Here is a 24,146-nt window from a genome sequence, read left to right on the forward strand (position 1 = left end):
AAATACCTTCCCAAATTTAAGCACAATTAAAGTCATATATATATATATATATATAATTTAAGGAGTTTTAAAATAAAAACTAAGGCAATAGGTTTCTAAGATTATTGTTATAGAAAAAATATTTTGCTTTTCATTTTGTATAAATCTACATATGTGGACAGTAGAATAGAGTTAATAGAGCAATAAACAAGAGTTTGGAAATGTGCATTCTTATGGGGGGTGGTGACTTGGATCATGCCCTCTGGCTGCCTAGTGGCTGTATTTGTATTAGCAACTTCCTGTGCAAAGATGCAGGTAAAGATTGCCCAGGGGCCATCATGATGCCTGGCCTTAGAAACTCTGTGCAAAGGTATGCAGCTATATCAGTCTGGACATTAAGCTCAGACATCAACTACTGGGGATAGAAAATTATTAGCATAACAAGATAACCTAGTGCTGCATCCTTCAGACTGCCTGCTTTGTAGAAAGTTTCCCACAAATAAACTTGTGATGATAAAATCAATAAAACAAGCATGCTGAGCTAGCTCTGGGTCACTGTTCCTCCATTAGAGAAAGGGTCCAATGTGGTGGTCCCAGCTTTCTCCTTTCTCTCTCTCTCTCTCTCTCTCTCTCTCTCTCTCTCTATATATATATATATATATATATATATATATATGTGTGTGTGTGTGTGTGTGTGTGTGTGTGTGTGTGTGTGTGTGTTTCTTCATCTTTCCTCAATTCTCCATCACCTCTTGCTGGTTTCTAAATAAACGGCCATAGGAGAGAGGTCACGTTGCATTCTACTTTTGTTCTGTCATTTTCTGGCTATGGTGAGTTAAATTATGTCTTAATTTTCATCTAGTCAGTAGGTGGACACAATAAACATTAAGGACATTTTAAATCCAAATTTTATTATGATAAATTGGTAAATTTATTAACTGAGTTTATATAGCCCTTAAAAATTAATTGAACTTCAGTTGCCAAAGCTTTCACTGTTCATCACTAATTGAAATATAAAACAAAATGTTAATTTTCTTAGCATTATGGGTTTCTTCTAAACTTCCTAGGTTAGAGTTATCATAATTACAATTCCTCCATTTATATAGCTTCTTACTAAGAAAACTTTCCAAGTAATTAACAAGTTGAATAAGGCTGAATAGCAGCCTTGGAGATTCATTACTTCTCCCAACAAGGCTGGGGACATGCTCTGATTCTTGCTGTACCTTGACAGTCTGGCCACTCTTGACTGGACCAAGGGATAGAAATTGAGATAAAGAAATACATGATGCAGGCTGGTCAATACTGACACCTTGACAAAGTATGTTGAGATAATTGTATGACTATAATGATTTTCCCTATTAATAGTCCCTAATAAGAGAATCAAAAGGTTGGTATCAGAAGTAGAGGCTTAAATTACACATACAGAAAGTTCATAAAGCAAAAGAATGGCATACTTTTAAATTGAGAATGGATAGATGCAGGAAATTAATGCATGTAAAGTGATTCCATGAAACTTCTTATAGCAATTTCAAGTATGCGCAAAATATATTTTTAAAACTTCACCATTTAAAGGCATTTAAAATCATCTCAAACTAAAAAGAGGACAAAATAGATTGTCCTATTGAAAAATGCCATCATAAAGTGAAGAATTTTGAATGTTTTCCTTTCTTGTCTGGACAGATTTCTTAATCCACACATATCTTTACAACCATGGGAAAATCACAGACTTTCCAAATTAAGGGACATGAGAATTTGAGGCCCAAAGAGTACTGAAAATTTAAGTGGGAAATCTTTAAAGAGTAAAATATAAAATAAGACTAGAATTGCTGCCAAAGTCCCCAGAATAGCAACTAAACTTTACACATGCAGAGGGACACCAAAGGTCTACTGAAATAGAAGGCATGCCAGAATGTAATCTAATATTAAAAGACTGATGACAGACAAGGTTGTGATTTTTTTACATGTGCAGTTTTTAAACTGAATATATTCCCCAACATATCAGGCAGCAGAATATTAAAACCTTGTATTCATCATAAGACTAAAAAGTCCAAACTCTTATAGAAAGGCTGATAAACAGAGTGGGAATCCACAATAGATAATAAATAGGGGATCCCCAGAATCTAGTCATCAAATCTTCATAAAGCTTTGGATGGTTATCAAACTGACAGCCATAGCAAGAGCCCACAGGGTGAAGGTGAAATAGCAGCAACTGGAATCTGTCTGTATACGGCAGATGCGGCTGCTATACTCTACGGGAAAAGAGAGATTGAAGTGTGAGTACAAGTTATCTAACTACAAGATCAAAACAAAGCCATCAAAATAGTGTAACAAAATCCTGCTGGAGACAATATATTATCCTAAGTGTTTTGTTTTCAAGCAAAAATTAAGATGGCTAATAAAGAACGAAACAGGAAAGTAGGAGTCATCCTCAGAGAAAAATATATCAGTAAACAGAAATCGATCCATTATATTTAAGACACTAAGACCTCAAAGAAATTGTTATGAGTAATTTCAGAAGATTAAATGAAAATTATTTCAAATAAACAAAGGATAAAATAACCTTACTGTGAATAAATTAACAGAGTGTAATCTTACAAAATGAAATTTCTAGAACTGGGACATTTAGTGATATTTACTTAAATCCCATGTTGACTAAATAGCTGATAATACTGACTTACAAGGTTCTTTTTTTTATTTTAAGAATTTTTTGCAAGGATTTTAAACCATTGATTGTTTGAAATTGGTCATGGAAGCACACTTACGTCTATGCCAACTTCTATGAAGTCAGCAAATGCTGCAAATGAGTCCCTCCTTTCTGACAGTTCTTAAATATTTACTAGTACAATGCTTTTTAAACTTAAAAACTTAATCCACAGTACTGCTATAAAAGAAGTCATTAGTGCTAGTAAAACTGGATTATCTATACAACCAAGTTTCATTTACTTTAATGCATGTAGAATTACTTAAACATATGGTTTCATTATTAATCAAAAGTGGGGCTCATGAACATATTCATGTTTTCTTGTTTCTCAAAATTCTGTATTCATAATAATGAGTATAGACTATGCAATTTCAAAACAAAAATTGTAATAAGTATTGAAATTTTGGGCTGGGGATGTGGCTCAAGCGGTAGCGCGCTCGCCTGGCATGCGTGCGGCCCGGGTTCGATCCTCAGCACCACATACCAACAAAGATGTTGTGTCTGCCGATAACTAAAAAATAAATATTAAAAAAAAATTCTGTCTCTCTCTCTCCTCTCTCACTCTCTCTTTAAAAAAAAAGAAATTTAAATAACCTATTACTAACATAGTATTATCACATTATTAAAATGCCAATCAGAATATAAAACATACTGTATAATCCAGGATTATTTGAAGTTTTCAAAGAGATAGTACTAAGGAAAATTTTGTTTGGTTTCATCTGCATCTCAAAGTAGTAAAATGGGCCATTGCCAACTCAGTTATGAGGCGGAAAATAAAACACAGAAATTTCATACATATTTACAAATATAAATCCATAAAGTTTTCACCTGGGCCCAACATATCATTTTTATAAAAGCTGTTTGACAATAACATAATTAATTTTGTTAGGAAAAAGCTTTTTCTTACTCCTTGAAATCAAATGCAATTCACTATGAAGAACAGAACCTGCTAAGTGGCATGTGGATATAACATTGATTGAGTATGCTATGTGACAGGCAATATGTTAGATTTTTTTCAGAAATCTGGATGGCAATTTTTAAAATAATATTTATTGCCTTGAAAAAAAAGAATTGTGAGTGTTAAGGCATATTTTTGATTTTTTAAAATATTATATAGTCATCTTTAAAATGTACAACTTTGATACATAACTAAATCTAAATTTGGTAGAAATTTACTTAGTAGTAGTATAGTAAGAAATTTATATCATTGTTAAGTTCTAATTAAAAAAATAGTATTAAATTTTTTCAGAAAGAAGTTGTAACAGCTGACCTAATAATATTAGATTCTTGCTTTATTAAAGGAGTCTTAGGGAATGAGAAATAATTATATACAAGAGACCACTTTTCACTTAAACAACTTTGTAAAAGGGTGTACTGTTTTTGTTAGGGAAGAGGAAGGGGGTAAAAAATTACACAAAAGTCTAGTCAGGAACAGAGATACCAATTCCTGTTTAGACAAAACTTGGAAACTATTAAATCCAGTATTTCCTAGACTTGATCCACCCAATTGAGTTTTGCATACTCGTGGATTCAGGAAAAACTGAAAATATGGAAGCCACAGACAGCAGAGGAGGATACTCAGACCTTTAAACTATCCTGTTCTTCATGAAGGAGAGAATATACACGAACAGGTGGGTAGTCCTAACATTTTCTCTGTCCACAAAATATCCAAAAATCCTTCCTTTTTCATGCCTTCAGTTTCTTTTCCTTTCCGTTTTTTAAAAAAAATTAAATATAGAAAAATTGAGAGGGTGGGAAAGAATAAAACATGATCTCTCCCAGAACCATTAAAGTTAACATCTAATGTTTAAGGATTCTTTAGATTAACAACCCCTGGAACATTCCTCACAATCTTTCCACGTGTAGATATATAATTAAAAAATTGGAATTAACTTGGCAAGGTGATCTTCCAAATAAGGGGTAAGGTTAGCAGAATATGGAACTCTGGGAAGCCTGACTTCAAAGGTCATACTCTAAAATCCCTGAGGAACTTCAGTTACACAGAGAAATTAAAAGGAGACTATTCAGATAATAAATAAGTGTCTCACTTTCTGCTGCCTTCACACTGATTTTATTGTGAGATGCTTCTTCTTGTTTACACTTAATCTTCTGTCCTGCTGTTTTGCATTCAAATTTTAAACTATGTATAATCCACTTAAATTATTATGATGATCAAATTTCCCAAGTTGAGTGCTTCCTCTGCCTGTAGATCTCCTACAAATTCATAGTAAGATTTAATAGGAAGTGGCAGAGGGAAATCTACCTGAGGGACTAAATTAAAATATCAAGACACATGCATTAGCAAAGACAATGAAAAGTTAGAGTAGGGATAAAAAGAGAATAAATATCTCTATTTTCTGATGAGCATGGCCTCTAATAACTTCAAAGTACTAAACTTTCAATACATTTGATATTATATTAGAGAAGGATGACAAGTCCTTTAAAATTGATATCACATTATAAAAAAAGAAATGCACCATAAAATTGTGCATTTCATTTTGAATACATGTTCCAAAGAAAATAAAGAAATCTTAAACAATGCACAAATGGCAATTTTTCCCCACAGAAAATGCATAAAATCATGACATTATTAAGAATATCCAAGACTATATCAATCTCCTAGAGATTGGGATAATGGAATTTTATAGTAAATCTTCATATATGTAGTATACTTAATTCAGGTTTTAAATTTAAAACCTAGATTTATGCCTACAGAACTGACAAGTCTCATTGCCATTCAACACCATTTCCAAGTTGGCTACAAAAACATGGTGCTATTAAAGAGAAGATGCAAAAGTCTCATTCAGGGAAATTGATTCTCTACTGAGCAATGTTGGCTTTGGATAAGTGAAAAATGTAAAAGCCCAGATATTCTATAATATAAAAACTCAGAAAAAAGTCATTTATTTTGTGTTTCTGAGGAGAATTAAATTCAAAAAAAGTGATCATGGCACAAAATTGGCCAGGAAAAGTATTATTTTCTATTTCACACCTGGGGCTTACAAGTGGCTGACAGAAACCCATGAAGGCCCATCAGTGTAGTCTGTATTATATTGAAAATTGTGAGAATCTGTCTCTCTGACCTTCGCAAGAGGAGAGGAATTAATTAATCTGTATTCCATAGTAGAATGAGCAAGTATGCTAATTTCATCACATATTAATATTATAACCCTATTGTATTTTAAGCAGGCAAACTAGATAAGCCTCTCACATTTGTTTTTCAATGGTGACTGACCCCATAAAACAACTGAAGATTAATGTTTTAAATAAATGTTAATATTTTAATCAGTCTGCATATTAAACATTTATATCTCCACTTCTTTTTTGATTCTCCAAGTAATGCCTTAAATGAGTAACTGGAAATATGGGAAACTTATTTAATGTGTGAATGTTGTAAAAGATGGACTTCAAATTATATTACAAAAATGCAGGAACCAGAGGATAAGTATTGTTGAAACTGTAAACTTTTTTAGACATTAAAGCATGTAGTTTTTCAAGACCTTATTAAAATAAACTAAATCTCATGGAAAATGTAATTCTGTCTGTATATTTGTTTTCTTAATTTACAATAGTAATATTTCCATAGTAATATCTGCTAGCTTAACACTTCCTCATAGCTAAAAAATAGGTGATAAATTGACTTCAATTATATGACTTCTTTATATTAGTAAACTCACGAAGATGACATATGAAGAAAATGCACATGTAGTTAATGGGCTGATTATTTTTCTCACTCAGGAAGTTATGTTCTTGAATACAGAGTCTATCTTTTTCATTTTGCATTTGCAATGTTCTCATTTCTCCAAACTAAGTTAAGTAATCATCAAGACAGACAGTCTAATATCAGTGAATGTTTATTACTGAGAAATAAGTAACACTCCCCTACTCTATCAAACATAAATAAATGTAATCATTACATCCTTAAAGTAGCAATAGAAAAATGGCAAGAATCATAAACCTAAAGTCATATGATCACAATAATTTTTTAACATATTTTGTAGAGTGTTCTGTTAAGGACTGCATGGAAGAAGTTCATGGATGAACCCAAATTTCCAAGTCCGCAAGTCACTAAATATTTTCCAAGAACAAAATTTAGAACAAATTGAGTTTTAGCAATCTAGTTGACTTTTATTAGTGGTAAATTCATAAAGTGAGCCACACCTAATACACAAAATAGTGAGAATCTCCACAGGGAGTGGCAGAACAGTTGGTTTCTGAAAATTAGCTTGAGCAGGAAGGAAATAGCATAGTGAAACACAAACGAGTTAATGCCAAGTTACTCAGGTAACTTATCTTGTGTGGGTTAAGTAGACCAAACTTCCTTATGGTGGTTGTCTGGGCCCTGATTAGAGAGTTTCATCTTTTTTTACAGTTTTACTTTGATTACACGGCATTTGACAGAAGTAACTACATTTTGATTTGGTCTGCTGGTACCTAGTACAAGATTCCAAATCAATGGGTTCCCATAAATTTTGTTTAATAATGTGAATTAGTGGTGAATATGAATCAGAAAAAAAAAGAGCAGTTATACACCAATTTTCTCTACTAAAAGTCAAGGGAAAGCAATGGACGACTATATCCTGGCCAGTGAAAGAATCAAAACGGAAGTCAGGGTGGATGATTCAATATTTGGGTAGAACAGGAACACAGGGACATAGAGGAATACAAGTGGCAAAGTCAGACAGAAGAAATTTCTAACACACTCTAAGGGGGAAACTAATATAGTGAGGCAGTCTACCTGGCATGACTTTACACACTGGTTTCTAAAAATCACAACATTCCCAAGAAATAGATGTTCAATTTTTCCATCCCCGCCATTTCAGGAATTCTAGCATAAGAATATTTACTTATAAAATATAAATTTCTCAAATAAATACAAAGTCTAAATGCCTCATGCAACTGTACCCAAAAGATGGAGAAAATTGACATGGGTAGTTCTCAATAACTAGCAAGCACATAGTAAAACCAATTAATTTTAAAAAAGACTAAATATATCCTTTCAAATATTTTCAACTTTGCATAGATAATTGCATAGCCAAGAATAATATTTCTTTATAATTTCCCCATGGCCCTCATTAAACCTTTTATATAGGTAATTGTTTGAAAAATGTATAGCAATTTTATTAAAAAAAAAAAAAACACCTAATGTTTATTTATCCCTTCCTAAATGTTACAGGTATATTGCTATGACATCCTATTTAAGAGAGAGGTTGCATGAAAACTAGGAGGGGACAAATTTTCTCTCCACTAGAACTGAGAGATGATAATTTGCAGAAGTTCATGATGCAGGAGAAACTTGAGGTCACAATTGCTATAGACAATTTCCTTTGTTGATAGATGATCATACTTATTATCCATTTCAATCACAACTTATTTCCTTGCTGTGTTGTACTGCTTTACTCCCCATGGTTTTGGCAAGATGATGCAAAATTAAGTAATTTAATTAATCTCAATTCATGATGAGTTAGTTCAATCCAAACTAATTCATTATTTACATATCCCTGACTATATTACACTTGGCTGCTAAGAAATGGTAATCTAAATGCATCCCCAAAAAGGAACAAGGATATGGTAAATAAGAAATGTAAAGTCTGATAAGTTTGGAAGCATATGGAATTTTTTTTAACCTATCAGTCAACTGACTCAGTTCACATAAACCATTTGTGAAGTTAAATGACTGTCATTTGAGTTACTTAAATTGTTCAGCTGCACATATTTCAAATGCAGTTTGCCACCTGGATCCATTTCCCCTATGACTTCACTGCCTTTGCTATGATAAAAAGGACTCCTTCATGATGACATGTTTTGTTGTTAGCCTTCTGAAAGAACAAACATTGGCCAGAGATAAGAATAGTTGATTCAAACAGCATTCATTAAACGTCTATTTCAACTGAGTTATGGATATCTGCATTAAAACTCACTGTATTTCTTTCGTATTTTGTTTATATATTTATTTGTTTTGTAAAATATGTATGATGGTACCTTAAAATGGCATTGGGAAACAAGTGTTCTTCCTTATATTCTTACTGAGATTCTTTTCTTTTTCTTTGCTTTTTTGTTTTTACAAATAAATTCTACTTAATCTGTTTAAAAAATGAGCAGAACAAAGTAAAATATTTCTTGAAGTCACATAATTGAAGAAAATGGCTTCCAATGTAGGCAGTACATAAGAAACCAAAATTAATTGTATGGTTTATATTATTTGAGAGATAGGTGATCTCTATTTCCCAACTTTCTTGTTTTAACATGAGAGGTCCATTTTATTTTAATGTTTTATAAAGTAAATTTTCTTCCTTAGATCAAGAGGACCAAAAGTAAAGAGAAATATTTCATAACACTCCTTACGACTAGGAGATACTGGGAAACCCTTAAAGCCTGAACTAAAATGGCTTCTTATTCTACCTACTGCTTTCCACATTCCTCACATCATGTCATACAGGAAAATAATCATATTTATACAGCAAGTATTAACCAGACTAGGGGACAAGTAACCTATTAATAACACAACACTATGCAACTGATCACATGGGGGTGGGGAGCTCTGAGGAAGCCATTTTATTCAAGATAAAGGGAAACATGTTGATTTTTACACATGCATCTCCTAACATCTGTCAAAATCAATTTTTAAAAAAAGTCCACATTACTCTTCTTCAGATTTCAGCATTTTCTTACTTGATGACATTATCTGGAAACTTATAACTCATGTACACAAAATAACTACCTTATTGTATATTCTTTACCTTAGTATATATTTTCTTGGCCCTGTGTTGATTGCTTTACCCCATCATACTAAAGAAATATTGGTGGTATCTATATGTAAACAAACACTATGGATAATAAGACTTTTTTCAAGAAAAATGCAGATTGAATAGGAAATCTATTGTAGGATTACAGATTTTGCATGATCATAATATAGACCCTAAATCAAACTTGCATTGAACCATGAATCCTTAAGAATATCTAATCAACATAGGTATGACCCAAAAATGGATTATAAATTGCTAGTGATTTAATATATTTTGTTCTTGTTATATATCTAGTCCCAATCTTCTTTATATTTCCTTTAAGCAACCAGAGAAACAGAAGAAATCTTTGAACATTGGTGAGAATATGAAGAATTTACCCAACAGGTCAACTCACCAAGTTTACTTCTTTCTTCTAATTATATCTATAAATACTATCTTCTCATTTGCCTCCATGCCAGCATTTTAAGAAGCAGAAAACTGAAAGGGAAGAAAGAGTGGAAAATGGAAGAGAAAGAAAGAGAAGGGAGTAGAAATTCAGGTCATAAGAAGAAAATTTAAATAAATCATATGAAATTGTTGATATTATAAAATATTGATGACATTAATACTCATGACCATATTATAAAATTATATAAGAATATATAATTATAATAATCTTGAATTACTTTTGCCTAACAATGTATTTCCGAAAAGATAAACTCTATTTAATGCAAGTCAATGTTTTCTTTAATATTATGAAGATTAAGAGCATACTAAATATACTCATGAAGACTCTATTTTTTTTAAAGAGAGAGTGAGAGAGAGAGGGAGAGAGACAATTTTTTTTTAATATTTATTTTTCAGTTTTCGGCAGACACAACATCTTTGTTTGTATGTGGTGCTGAGGATCGAACCCGGGCCGCACGCATGCCAGGCGAGTGCGCTACCACTTGAGCCACATCCCCAGCCCTCATGAAGACTCTATTGAAAAGAATTCTCTATATCCAAAACATATCTCTGCTTGTAAGTCTCCAGCTACATGAACCACACTTGAAGTAAAGAGTACATTAAACAAGACATTTAAAGATTTTAGGAAGACAAAAGGAAAAATGGTCAATTGAAAGTAATATACTTAAAAGCAACAAAGCAAACTGGTCATTGGGAGAGTTGGTGTTTGGTTAATTGACCTGGACCCTAGTTTGCCTGTCCTCCTAAGGAATGAGAGCCAAAGTTTCAATTGGAGATGATTGGAACTTAGCCTTGCTGTGTACTTAGAAAATGGTCCTTACATTTGTCCCCCGTTATAACTGTGCCTTACATATAATCCTGATTGTCAGTTTAGTTTTTCAATATTCTTTTATCCCAGTTTGTTCTTATCACTACATTTCTAGATTCTTCAGGAAAATTGTGTATATCTAAATCAAGTGAATAGGGTTTACTACTAAGTATTATAGATCTTTGTTTAAAAATAAGAAATTGTTTTGTTTTTAATATTAAAACTTTTATCATAATTCATTTTTCATTCCCAGTTTGCTGAATACTTGCTTCTTAATGGCCCATGTAGTTATTCAGCAGAAATTCTGCTGAATGTTCATTGCACACATTTTATTATAGCAATTTGCATATTTAGATATATTTTTCTTCATTCTTTCATTCTGACATTCATGATAGATAACCAATAGTCCTAAAAGAAATCCTGTGGAATTTCATTAAGACAGCTGTTTATAAGCTTAAATATAATATATTAATAAAAACATATTGAGTTTCCTCTAATTGTCATTTGTATCCCTATACTTTCCCCAAGATTTTAAATGTCATATTTGTAAAACAAAGTGCTTAAAGCTATAAAAACAATTCAATATCTGTAAAAAAATTCACAAGTAAACAATGGTTTTTACATAATGATAAAAATTAATAGTTTTGCACATTTTAAAATAAATAATGTGGGCTGGGTTTGTAGTACAGTTGTAAAGCACTTTCCTAGCATGTGCAAAGGCCCAGGTTCAACTTCAGTTACACAAATAATTAAGTAAATAAACTATATATTTTCAAAAATATATTTTATCAAATACATATATGATATTGAAAACTTCATATATTTCTTGCATTCTAAAAGTAAAATTATAAAGCATAATTTAATATGTAACAGTATTGTGGTTAAGATACTTAAAATGTCTGTGTAGGACCAAAGCAATGCAAATAATTCCTTGATCAAATAGAGTAGAACAATTATTTGCAAGAAAACATTATGGAATCTCATTATCAGAATTAGTCAAGTTGGATGAGCATTCATCATTTTCCTCCATTTTTAACAGACTCAAGAAACAGTGCTTTTTTAAAAAAAAAATCTATATTTAAAATATTATGTTCAATTTTAAAAGAAATTTTTTATTCATAAATATTCATAGCTTCTACATTAAAAGAAGGCATTGAATTCCCTTTGAATTCAGTGCACTACCTCAGATTCATTTCACAGTGTGCTAAGTTGCCTTGTCAGTTTAGACACAGCACGGCTGGCATAGAACCAGGAAAGGGAAAGTGGGAAGACAAGCAGTCAATACTCGATTTCATATCACTTTACAATCAACTCTTTCTGGAACATCCTTAAAGAGACCTCTTTGCTGATCCTATTATTGCTGAGCCTCCTCTTCATCACTGTACAGTGTAAGTCTCTGCTCACAATGATAGAAACAAAGACAGGAATCAGGGCAAGACATGGTCCAACTGAAATGTTTTTAAAAGCAGATACAAAGATGAGATTGTTCAGGCTCCCCTCCAATCATAATTCTTTATATCCAATCTTGTTAATGAGAGCAGACAGAACAATGATTTTGCACAGATGATATGCAATCGCACAGTCAGGTATGTATAGATAATAATCATGTATTGCATATTCCCAAAAAGCTGGGAGAAACGATTTTGAATGTTATCACCACAAACCAATGATAAATGTTTGAGGAGAAGATAAACTTATCCTGATTCAAACATTATGCAATGCATATACATATCAGAACATTACATGGAAACCCATACATGTGAAAAATTGTATGTCAATATAAATACTATATACTTATTTCTATTCAAAAATAATGATTTTGTCACATGTATTAGATATGACATTTCATTTTTAATTTACTATATATTTGGAAATATGTTTATGTAATGTTTCCATTATTCCTAAAATAGAGGGTTAGGATTAGCAAGCATATGCTCACCTTTTAACTCATAAAAGCAGTCAGATTTAACAAATAGAAAAAAATAATAGGATGGCTAATTAAATTTGAATTTCTGATAAATAGTAAATAATGTTAACGATAGTATATATTAAATATTTTGCATTCCATATTTTAGTTACATTTTTATTTTAAGACAAATTTATACTTGTATATTGATTATCTGAAATTAAGATTTACCTGGATGTCCTGTGTCTTATCTGGAAATCCTACCACCCACATTTGTAGACATTTGAATTAAAATATAATAGCCAGAACTCTTCTATACCTAGAAATCTTCATAAGGTATACAATTTTTAAAGGATGAGTTTCAGGCTGAGCATCCTGAGCAATAAATGTGGATAGTAGATATGGCTGCAGTACAGACTGTTATCTGTTCCAGACAGGAGGTAAAGGCGACTTGCACCAAGAAGATAGTAAAGAAGCTGGAAAGAAGCAGATGGAATTGTAGGGTAATCATTATAAAATCGACGTAGAAGTCCATTTGTCTAAACCAAGGATGTTGATGTAACAAAGTTTTATTTGGAGAACCTGGGCAGCTTGTTAGTAATCCCTCTGCATCACTATAGCTCCCTAAATCTGTTTTCACAAAGCAGGTTATTGTTCCTATTAAGACACCTTACCTCACCCCAGCTTCATTTACCACTCTGCTCTCCCTTCTCATCCCCAAGCCCTCCAGCCATTCTGGCTCATTGTCAGACTGGCATCTGTTCCTCTGCAGGATGACTCTGGATCTGTCCTTCCCTATACTCCCATGCAGTCTTCCAGTCTAATGCTAAGTGTCACTTTTCATCATCAGCCATTCTTTACATCCCTGACTCTATCAAATTTCTCTTTTATATACTGTCAGAAAACTGACTACCTCTCCTCTCCACTTGTCAGAATTGACTTTTTTTCTTGTTTGCCACTTTTTATGATAGCAAATATGAAGAGATGTACATAACAAGAGAGAACAACACAATGTATCCATCATCCAGACCCAATGCTATGGTGAGAATGCACATGTCCTTGCAAAATTTATGTCCTGAAAATCCAAACCCTCAGGCTGATGGTATTAGGAAAAAGGGCCTCTGGGCAGCAATTTAGTGGTGAGGCCCTAGTGAATGGGATGTGATTTCATAAAGGAATCCATAAGGAGCTCTCCCATCCTTTCTGTTGTATAAGGACATACCAAAGAGATGGCAGATCTCTTAACCAGACAATGAATCTTCTAGTCTTGAGTTTGAACTTTCCAGCCTCCAGAAAAATGAGGAATATTTTTTCTGTTGTTCATAGCCACACAGTTTATGGTCTTTGTTACAGCAGCCTGAACTATTTGTTGGAATAATAGTAGTTCTTGGCAGTTTCACTTTATTATAACCTCATCCAATTCCCTCCAGATTAGTTTGAAACATTTCCCACTTTATCTAAAATAATTCAGTATGTATCTCTCAAAAACAGATGCTGTTTAAATATACATATGTCATAATATTTACTTTAAACATATATTATTGAAATTTTAAATATGTTTGTATGATTATTTGGGTTATTTGATTCATGCCAGTCTCTTCCACTGAACTGTAAACCTCAAGAACACAGGGACTGCTTTGGTCTTTAATTCTTGATGTATTACAACATCTAATGAAATTTTGGGAACTCAGCGATTTTTCTACCCTATGAATAGGTATTTGTTGAATCTTTTTATTTTAAAATTTTATCCTCTGTGGTCTACATTTTTATTAATGTTATTTCTATTTTTTAATATTTTGTATTTAGAACACTGATAACTACAATAGGGCAGTGTACAACTTCAGAGGACACTTCCTAAAATAACTGGGGTTTCAGGAAGATATGAAGATAGTTTCTCAAAGGCTGAAACAACATACAAAATGTGTGGAGTGATGTTAAAACTAAAGATCACCTAACAAGATGAAATTTTATTCGGAAAAATACAAAGTTCTACATTGTTAAAAAATATATTTTATAATTTCCAATAAAGACCATGGTTGAAAAAGAGCTAAGGGAAAAAAGAATGACATGTTTTCACTAAAATGTGAAAGCTCACTGTTCACTGTTGGCTTGCCTAAAACGGAGGCCTTATTCTCAGTAGATATTCATTAAATATGTGTCAAAAGCACAAATAAATGAGTGAACTGTAAGTTCTCTCTGCTACCAAAAATCATTTAAAGCTTGGACTGTACTAACAGAGTTACAGGCAATAAATATGACAAGGGAAGACACAGACCTGCTTTCTCTTGACATCCCCATCATATCACACTAGGCTTACACCTGCTTCTGAAAAAAATACCTAGAGTGGGTATATGCCAGATTATTCATGAGGAGGTGCCAACATGACTAAGACACTGAAAACCCAGTGAAAAAAAGAGAATATATGATTGGAGGTGAGGTACAAGGTCAACATGTTTAAGTGTACAAAAAGCCATTCATGTGTAAGGGCGTTAGTTGTGCAGCATCAGGAAATACATCCAGATGAAGCAACTAGAAGAAAAAATTCAGCTCAAAACAAAGGAAAGATGTGCTACAAATAAGACCTACCTCAAAATGCCAGGAGAGTGCCAGAGACAACTTTTGTTTATTTGTTCATTTGCTCTTTTGGAAAGATACAAACATAAACTGAGCTAATATTAGCCAAGGGTATTAAAGGAAAATTAAGAACAATACACATATTTTGTCAGACTAGAGTTCAAGAAACCTCCAACATTTAATAGTAAATGATTTAATTTAATATAATATCACAGGTGAAAAATATTCTTAAAAATTTCAGAAAATATGGCAGAGAAAAAAAACCAACAAATTATTTTATGAGTAATACAAAAGATATTTTAAGGATATGAAACCTGATAGAGATAAGAGTATCTGAGGAAATATATTGAGCTAAAATACTATAATGATGAAATATGTATGGTTTTCACCTGTACTTTTCTAGAAATAAACTCTTACATTTTGAAATAATTAAGAGAACATTAATATTATTTTATAAAATTTAAATATCATCTAATAGTTATAATAAAGAGTGATAGAAATATAAATCTTAAAATATGAGTGTAAAAGAGTCTTCATCATTTAAGAGGCAATCTGGAAAATCCTTTATGAAAGTTCATCATAGCATCTATCTAGCCTATAAGATTGAGGAATTCATTCTTTCAAAAAAAATAGTTTGACTCATTTTGAGATGTGTTTAATTGTTGTAAATTATTATGCATTAAGTTAATATTTCTTTTATTTTTCATAATATCCATCTTTCATCCTTAGTTCTACACTCTAGAAACACTTAAAATCCACCCAATCCTTCTTACATATCTGAGTTCTTAAAATAATCAAAATTGAGTTTCTATTTCCTTCTTTCTCCAAATGAAACATTCTCATCTCTTGGCACCTCTTCCGGACACTCACTTTGGGACAGTGACCCAGAGATGTTTTCATTGTTTTCCCATGAACATTCTCCAGTTTGATGAAAGGATCTCCAAAAGTGAGCTTTCAGAGAACAGTGCTGTGGGGTGAGGGCTGGGGGAGAGTGGGTTCTTCCCAGCACAGAGTGGGAAGGCCTCATCATACCCTGGCTTCTACTCTTGCCATTCAAAAATAAGACCATGTGCATACCATGGACTTACACTGAAAGTATTAACAGGTAAAACTAAAATCCTTTCATTGCTCAATATAAATGCATTTTAACTAGCAGGATATTAGCAATAATTAAAATTTCTATGTAAATGGTATCATGAACCCACCAAATCATCTTTTTGAAAATAAATGTGGTATCAGCAATGTAAAAAACGCATTATTCCCATTTTATAAACAAGAAAACGAAGGCACAGATTAAATGACACATTTAGGCCATAACCAAGGAGTAACTACAATTAGTTTAGAATTATCCAATCTTGGAGTATTGCACATTGTGTTACATAATGCTATCCTCTGATAGGTACTTCCCATGGTCTTTATAACATGATTTACCCCTAATAAAATTTTCATCTTAATAATATGGAGATAGATAAGGAAGTAAAAACAGAAACTCTTCCTTACTTGTTTTTATCCTCCTGCGTACCTTCTTAAATAAGTTAACAAAAGGCTTGAGGTTTATTTAGTACTTTGGAGCAAGTGGGGGCTTTTCTTAAAATAGTTGAAAGAGAAACAACCTTTAATTAAAACTGGCAGATAGTTTTCTTAAAGGTCTTGTGGCAGTCTGGCTGGGCACAAAATAACCAAGCCACCACAAAAACTTTGTAGATTCCAACAGCAAGTCTTTATTCCCCAACTCTCACCGGCACTCTACACGCACACACATTCTGGGGAAAATACATACCCTCCACCGGGCTCTGCGTAGTACCAAATACACTCTGAATCCGGAGAGAACTGAACGTGAACTCAAGGAGCTGGTGCCTGAGGCAGCAGGATACCCCTATTCCCAACAGGATCCACCCTAAACCTGGAGCCACCCTAATCCAGCAGGATCCACCCTAAACCTGGAGCCACCCTAATCCCTGAGCAGGGTCACCTTTCCATGTGTCACTCCTACTTGGCTATGGCTCTCAGCAAGGTCTAAAATGATGAAAGTAACATTTTATGCTAATAATTTGAGACAGTAAACAAAATAAGAATTATGTATTTAAAACAAAAGTTATGAACTATGGATTCAAAATTTATTAGCATGGACCTAAAAGCCATTTAAATAAATGAAAAGGATACAGTTTTCATCAGCTTTTCAGTTTCTTTCCAGCAATGAACTGAACACATCCATTAGAGCAACAGACATATTTCAGCAGTGATTTCAAGTGGGATCCTGTGTAATAGACTGTGGCTGATGCCTCAGAGACTAAAGGTAGTCTTGGAACCAGGATACCTAAGGAAACTTGATATATGTAATTTATACATCACTCAGCAACCTTGGTGAATCCCTCCTTTCTTATATTTTCAGAGACATGTAGCTGCACCTGCAATTAATTATTTCTGTAAATTGCTCTCATATATCATGAGATAATGTCACTAGGGCTTTTTCACTGAGGACTATATTCTATCTGAATTCACCGGGTGCTCTTCACAGCATTCAGTGCAGCTTGGGGAAAACAAGAAGCAAGTCATTCATCTCTAACTCATAATCATCTCTCAAGGGTGGGAACACTCTGATCTGGCTTCATCAAGGCAACAGTCACATCCCCTTGTTCATTTTATAACATGGCCAGCTACAACAACTCAAACTCTCACCTTCCTTGGTGGTGTCACTCCTCCTCCATAGCCATTTGAAGGTTTGTCATGCACATGGTTTTGTTTTACTATATTCTCTTGCCTTCTGCTCTCAGGAGCCTCGTGTGGACCTGTCTGACTTGAATCACACTCTACAACCTGAAAAGGCTTTCTCCTATAAAATATACATGAGGTCCCAGAACAAAACTTTTCCTTATTGTTTTCTTCACTTGTTCAAGGACAATCAAGAGAAAAGTTCTCTTCTCTCCCTGGGAAATTGAATCACTTATCCTTCATCTGAAGACATGGGGCTTCCAGCAACTGCAGTAATTTGTTTATCTTTCTTTTTTCCGTTTTATTTTGGACTATTATAAAATCAGGGAAGGAACGCTTGGCTTGAAGATTTGTCATTGAATCCAGACAATGCCACATATTAAGGTGGTAAAGTTGCCCCTCTGAGTGTGTGTGTCCTCATAGGAATTAGCATAACGTCTAAATTCAAAAGGCATTGTGATGATAAAATTAGGAAAAATATGTGGAAACCTCTGGCCCAATTTTTGTCATTTAATAGTTCAAAAGGTGTTAAATTATAAATAAATGATTCCATTAGTATGATGCCTTGATTTTTTTTTTTCTCTTAGCTGGATACGTAATTCTTTTGACAAAGACTATTGTTCTCAAAGTCCCAACCATATTGTAAGAGTTCATCAAACAAATACAAATCATTAACCAGGGACACAAGATATATTATGGTAACAGATGGTGGTAAAATCTCTACAGAGGAAATTGAAGGTGTGCTCCTAACTACACTTTACATATTGACAGAATCACTAAAAATATAACCCCAAAGTATTATTATTGCACAGATTTTGTTTTCATAACAGCCCACAGATTTATTTTCAAAGTGATATGCTTTGAATTCTTAGTTTTCTAATTTCATGTTAGAATTAAGGATAAGTATCTGTAATAATCAAAAAGATTTAATTCAAAGGTTATATATATATATATATATATATATATATATATATATATATATATATAATTTCACAGAAACCTAAAATTCAATTAAACAAAAATATCTCTCTCAGGTTTTGCTGCCTCTCCCATACCTCACCTTTTCCTTACTGTTAACCCTTGCCATACTAAGCTCTTCATGGGAATAAGGAGGTGTAATAAAATTCAATTTTTGAATTAGAAATAGAAATGTTCTCAAAGTCAAGAAGTGTCTTCTCTAGCTTTCTTCAAAATGACATGGTCTCCTGCAATTATGCCACTCAGGAAAACTGTTAGAATAATTTAAATGACACTTGGATAATTATTAGTTAATTACTTCAGTCAATAAAGTTCTTTTATTTTTTTTTTTTTTGGTACCAGGGATTGAACTCAGGGGCACTTGACCACTGAGCTATATCCCCAGCCCTATTTTGTATTTTAGATAGAGACAGAGTTTCACTGAGTTGCTTAGTTCCTTGCTGTTCCTGAAAGTTGGCTTTGAACTCCAGATCCTCCGGCCTCGGCCTACCAAGCAACTGAGATTACAGGTGGGCGCCACCTTAACTGGCTATAATAAAGTTCTTAATGCAACAAAATGGCGACTACTTTAAAAAAATGACCATAAGATTTATGTTATGGTTTATAAGGTTATATTAAAGTTTATGTTACTGGATGTATCAGGTATATTTTAACATCTCTATAACACAATAAAAGATAATTTTCACAAGTTGACAGTAAATTCAACCAAAGAATATGTTCCAAGGAGTAATATGAATGAAAGGGATGACTGGGCTCAGTTTTTTCAGTTTTCAGAGAAATCCAAAATCATATCTTTTTATCATACACTATTTAATCTAAGAATGATATTTAAATAATAGATATAAGTAAGCCATAATATATAAAAATGATAAACATAAGAACATTTAGTATAAAAATGACATTTGATAATGGAAGAGTAGCTTAGAGAATTTTTTAGGGCACTAGGCACATTTATAAGGTAAATACATTGACAATATTTGTGGGACAGTATTTGTGTGTGTGCATGTATGTGTGTACGTGTTGTTACTATTTAATAGAGACCATATCTGTTATAGTGAATAATAGATAAGAGGCAGTAATTCAAGAGGGCACCAGAAAGCATTTTTATCATAAAATGGCAGAATGAGTAAGCACATTCACCAGCCAGGCCTTTGGTTAACTGTTTCTTCTGATCTCTATTCTCTCATCCACATCAGCCTACAGCTTCAGGCTGGGCTTTGCCTTCAGATTTGATGCTGGTTAGGATTTTTCTTTATAATGTAATAGGTGGTCCTTAATTTACCTGAGGAACTTGAACAAGTCTTTGATTTCAGCTTCATCCCAATGCCCATGAGTGTTTTCTTCAAAAACTGCAGGTGAATCAGGTAGAAAGGGCAGAGGCATGAGATGTAAACCAGCAGAAGAGCAAAGACTATGGCTCCCTCAGCACTAATGGACAGCAGACATCCCAAGGCTAAGAATGCAAAAACCAGTGTGACCCCCACATAGCTGCAGAGAGTACAGGCCTTTAGTTTCTTCTGTAACATGGGCCAAGGTGCAAAACTCTGGACGGTTAAATGTAACCATGATGAAGGCACACAGGCACTGGGGAAGATGTGAAGTCAGGCAGACAGAAGCAAGGATGGCCATGTTCAAGGAGAGTGTGCTAGCTACAATGGTGGCATTAGCCCCATAGCCAAAAAAAAAAAAAAAAATGAGGTGGCCCAGCATCATGAAGACTGACATAGCATAGAGGGTGTCAGTGCTAACGGACTCTCTCAGGGTCTTCAGCACTGGTGAAAAACCATCAGTGAAAATAATGAAGACAAGGGTACTCTCAGGTCAGTCCACAGGGTCTGCCCTCTTCTTCTTCCCTTCATCTCCATCAATGAGATGGAACGAAGCATAAGCCATCAATGAAGATCCCAGGTCAGTTCCAAAAAGCCAGTGGGGGATCAGAAGACCCTCATCCACGTGTCACTAGATAACCACAAAAACACAAATATAGCACAGCTGTTGTATCACCACACTGGACTCAAATCCCACAGCCCAATTTGGTATTTTCAGACACAGATGTTTTTCCAGAGCTCTCCCAGCAACCTGTCCATGCAGGTATCAAGGAAGGGGCTGCCACTCATCCAAGATCACCTGCCACTTGGCTTCCTTGGTGCTAGTTACAGGTTGAGCACACTTATCCTATCCCTTAAATTCAGGCCAGTTCAATCTCCCTCAAAAAAGTCCACATGGTGCTTGTTCTTTATGGATATCTGAAATAAGACTTCTCTGGAAATTCCATGGTGTTATCTACCAACATTTCCTTATTTTCAACCCAGGTTAGGTCCAGGAAAGATTAGTTCTCTGAGGGAGGACAACATAGCCAAATTGCTGCCTGGGAGTTCCTAGAAATACCTTAGTGGGACATTTTTGTACCACTTCCATAAATTGTCTTCAGGGAAATTTCAAAACAAACAAACAAACAATAACAAAAACAACAAAACAATAAAATCAATGAAAATATTCAAGTTTTCTAAAGGGATTGGATGCCTGCTGGGATCTAAATTTTAAAGAGTGCTTGTTCAAATTCCCATTGGTGTTCCCAAACACTCACACCTTTTGATATTGGCCAGTGTGAACAGGAAAGGAGTCCCAAGGACACCCAGAATCTCCTTAGCTCTTTGACATTTCTAATGCTGACTTTGTTTTATAATAACTTTGATTTTTCCAGCCACAAAGCTGGAAATCCAAGTTACCATTAATCCACAGAAGTTAAATTTTCATTCAAATATCTGTTACTCCCTGTAATTCGTGTGTATCTCACTTCTTTATGTAATTTGACTCAGTTATTTAATATTCTCTCACTGTGCTCTGCTTTTTTCTTAAATTTTACTGTACTTTTTTTTCCCCCTGTTATCATGTAAGAGTAAAATAGCTACAGGGAAGAATAAAATCACAGGTGTCTTGTAATCAAGGGCTATGATTTACTTTTATTGAAATTCACAGTGGGTTTGGATACCATGCTTATTATATCTGATATCTTGTTCACATAATGCTTTTAACATTTTATTTTATTTTTTGACAGGAAAAGCTTTTTTGTGAGAATTAATTTGGGACAATTTTTCTGCTGCAGTGAATAGATTTGATAGTAAATTTGATGAATTTTGTTCCATGTTTGCTCAAATGTTTCAAAGAATAGAATCCATTAAAATTTCTCCCTGTAAAATGTCTTATTTCTGCCAAAAGTATGAATTTCAAGGCACTGTATTGTTTTTTCCTTTATTTTATGAGTTGTGTCCTTTAGGAATCTCTTACATTCAGCAATTTCAATCCTTATTTGTTGGTTCATATAACAAAATGTATTCTAATAGAGCAAACTTGAAAATCTTAAAGTGAAAACAAAAAGCAGCATCTCATGATAATGTCAGTGAAGATATTTTTCCTTTAATTATGCAAAGCCCCAAATGTAATTAAAATACAATTCAGAAAATATGTATATATATTTGTAATTATTTTAATAACAAACTCTCCTTTATATGTTTCTCTAGACAATTAGGTTATAAGGAGCAGTTACCATCTCCTGAAATAATGTATACACACACATATATATGTGTGTGTGTGTGTGTGTGTGTGTGTGTGTATGATTAAGTTCCCCAGGACCTGGAAATGAGCCTTATTACACCAATAAAACTGGAAGCTGGAGTGTCACTACTTGGCTTGGTCTCCAAATTCCACCTTACTGCATTCCACTATCTGATGGTATCTTTATTACATTTAAATATTAAATATTTAAGTAATATATATTTAAATAATATATATTAAATATATTATTATATTTACATCCACCAATCATTTTAAATAAAGAGGACTAGAAGATGAATGAACACTTACATCATTAGGGCACCAACTTGTTAGGGTAGCAAAAATGACTCTGGCTATTATCTAGACTGTCTATCTCAAGTTCACCAGATATCCTGAGGAATTTGTTCTTTCCTCCTCCAGTGAGAGTTGCAGAAGGACTAAGTGGACTAAGGTGGGCAGACATTCTTCTGTAAAGTCTCAGATAATAAATATTTTATGATTTGTAGCTACAAATATTCCTTGTTTCATCACTTTTTAAAAAAAAATGTGGAAAATATTCTTAGCTTGGAGTTGTAAAACAGCAAGCCTTAGTAGGCTGGAGAGGATGCTCAGAGGCACAGTGCTTGCTTAGCATGCCCAGGGCCCTAGCTTTGATCCCCAGCACCATCAACAATAAAAACATAACAAAAACAAAAACAAGAACATGCCTTGGCCTCCTCTGTCTGGAAGGCATTATTTTGTGAAACTCTAAGGACAGGTACATAAGAGGGCTGTGTACTCCTCCTTCAAGGCTGCCTCACTCTGTAATGTCATTACATTTGGTTTTCTTCATTGTGACCAAAATACTTGACAAGAATAACTTAGAGGAGGGAAAGTTCATTTTGGCTTAGGATTTCAGAGGTTCCGGCCATTTTCAGCTGATGCTATTGATCTGGGCCAAAGTGAGGCAGAAATGCTGCTCATGTCAAGGCAGCTGGGAAGCACAGAGGGAAAAGATGTAAGGAAAACACATCCTTCCAGGGCAGGTTCTCAGTAACTCACATCCTCCAGTCAGGCTCCTCCTACTTTCAGCTACCACCTAGCCAGTCCTTTCAAACTAGGATGAACTATTTAGGTTAGAACTCTCATCATTTCACTGATGCTCATTGCACTCTGAATGTTCCTATAACACAGAAGTTTAGGGGGACACCTCATACCCAAACCAAAACAGGCATTAATGGTCAAGTAGTCTGGTCTCCTGTTCTCATCTTTTCTGTGTGACTCCAATAGACACACAACTCCAATTCCCAGGACCTCGCTCCTCTCTGAAACATCCACTAAGCAGGATTCAGCAAACCATGGCCATGAAACATGCTGATTTTGAGAGTTGGGGGAACTTGATTCAGATTCTGGCTTTGTGTCATCCTAGCAAGGTGGCTTCATTTGAATTAAAGGGCTGGACGTTCAATTTCCTCCTCAGTAAAAGGGAAACACTAGAACCAGTGCTATTTAAACGAAGTCAAATGAGATTATATTGGAAAAAAATTTTTTTGTTCTCTTTTTCAGAGACTAGAGCTCTGTATTAATTCAGACACTGAAGTTTCCTTATCTTTCCTCTGGGCAGCTGCCCACTACAGGAGCCACAGGAAGTGCTGACATCTTGTAAAAGCCAGTGCTGCACATCCCAGGACATTCCTTCCTCTCAGCAGCTGACCAGATCAGAATTGCTTCTTCAGAATCCTTTATGTCTACAGCTGTCAT

The 24,146-nt window shown here is 34.0% G+C and overlaps 1 pseudogene across 1 annotated transcript; it reads right to left on the bottom strand.

The window, feature by feature from the left end:
* Positions 1 to 2,135: 2,135 nt before the first annotated feature.
* Positions 2,136 to 24,146, bottom strand: LOC308643471 (phosphatidylinositol N-acetylglucosaminyltransferase subunit C-like; annotated as a pseudogene). Its single transcript has 4 exons — positions 24,021 to 24,146; positions 20,134 to 21,026; positions 17,841 to 17,994; positions 2,136 to 2,228 (listed from the first exon to the last, which is right to left on the bottom strand). The product of its transcript is annotated as a phosphatidylinositol N-acetylglucosaminyltransferase subunit C-like (transcript).

This window comes from Spermophilus citellus (genome assembly GCF_964194105.1).
Source record: "Spermophilus citellus genome assembly, chromosome: 3".
In the NCBI taxonomy this organism is placed as follows: Eukaryota; Metazoa; Chordata; class Mammalia; order Rodentia; family Sciuridae; genus Spermophilus; species Spermophilus citellus.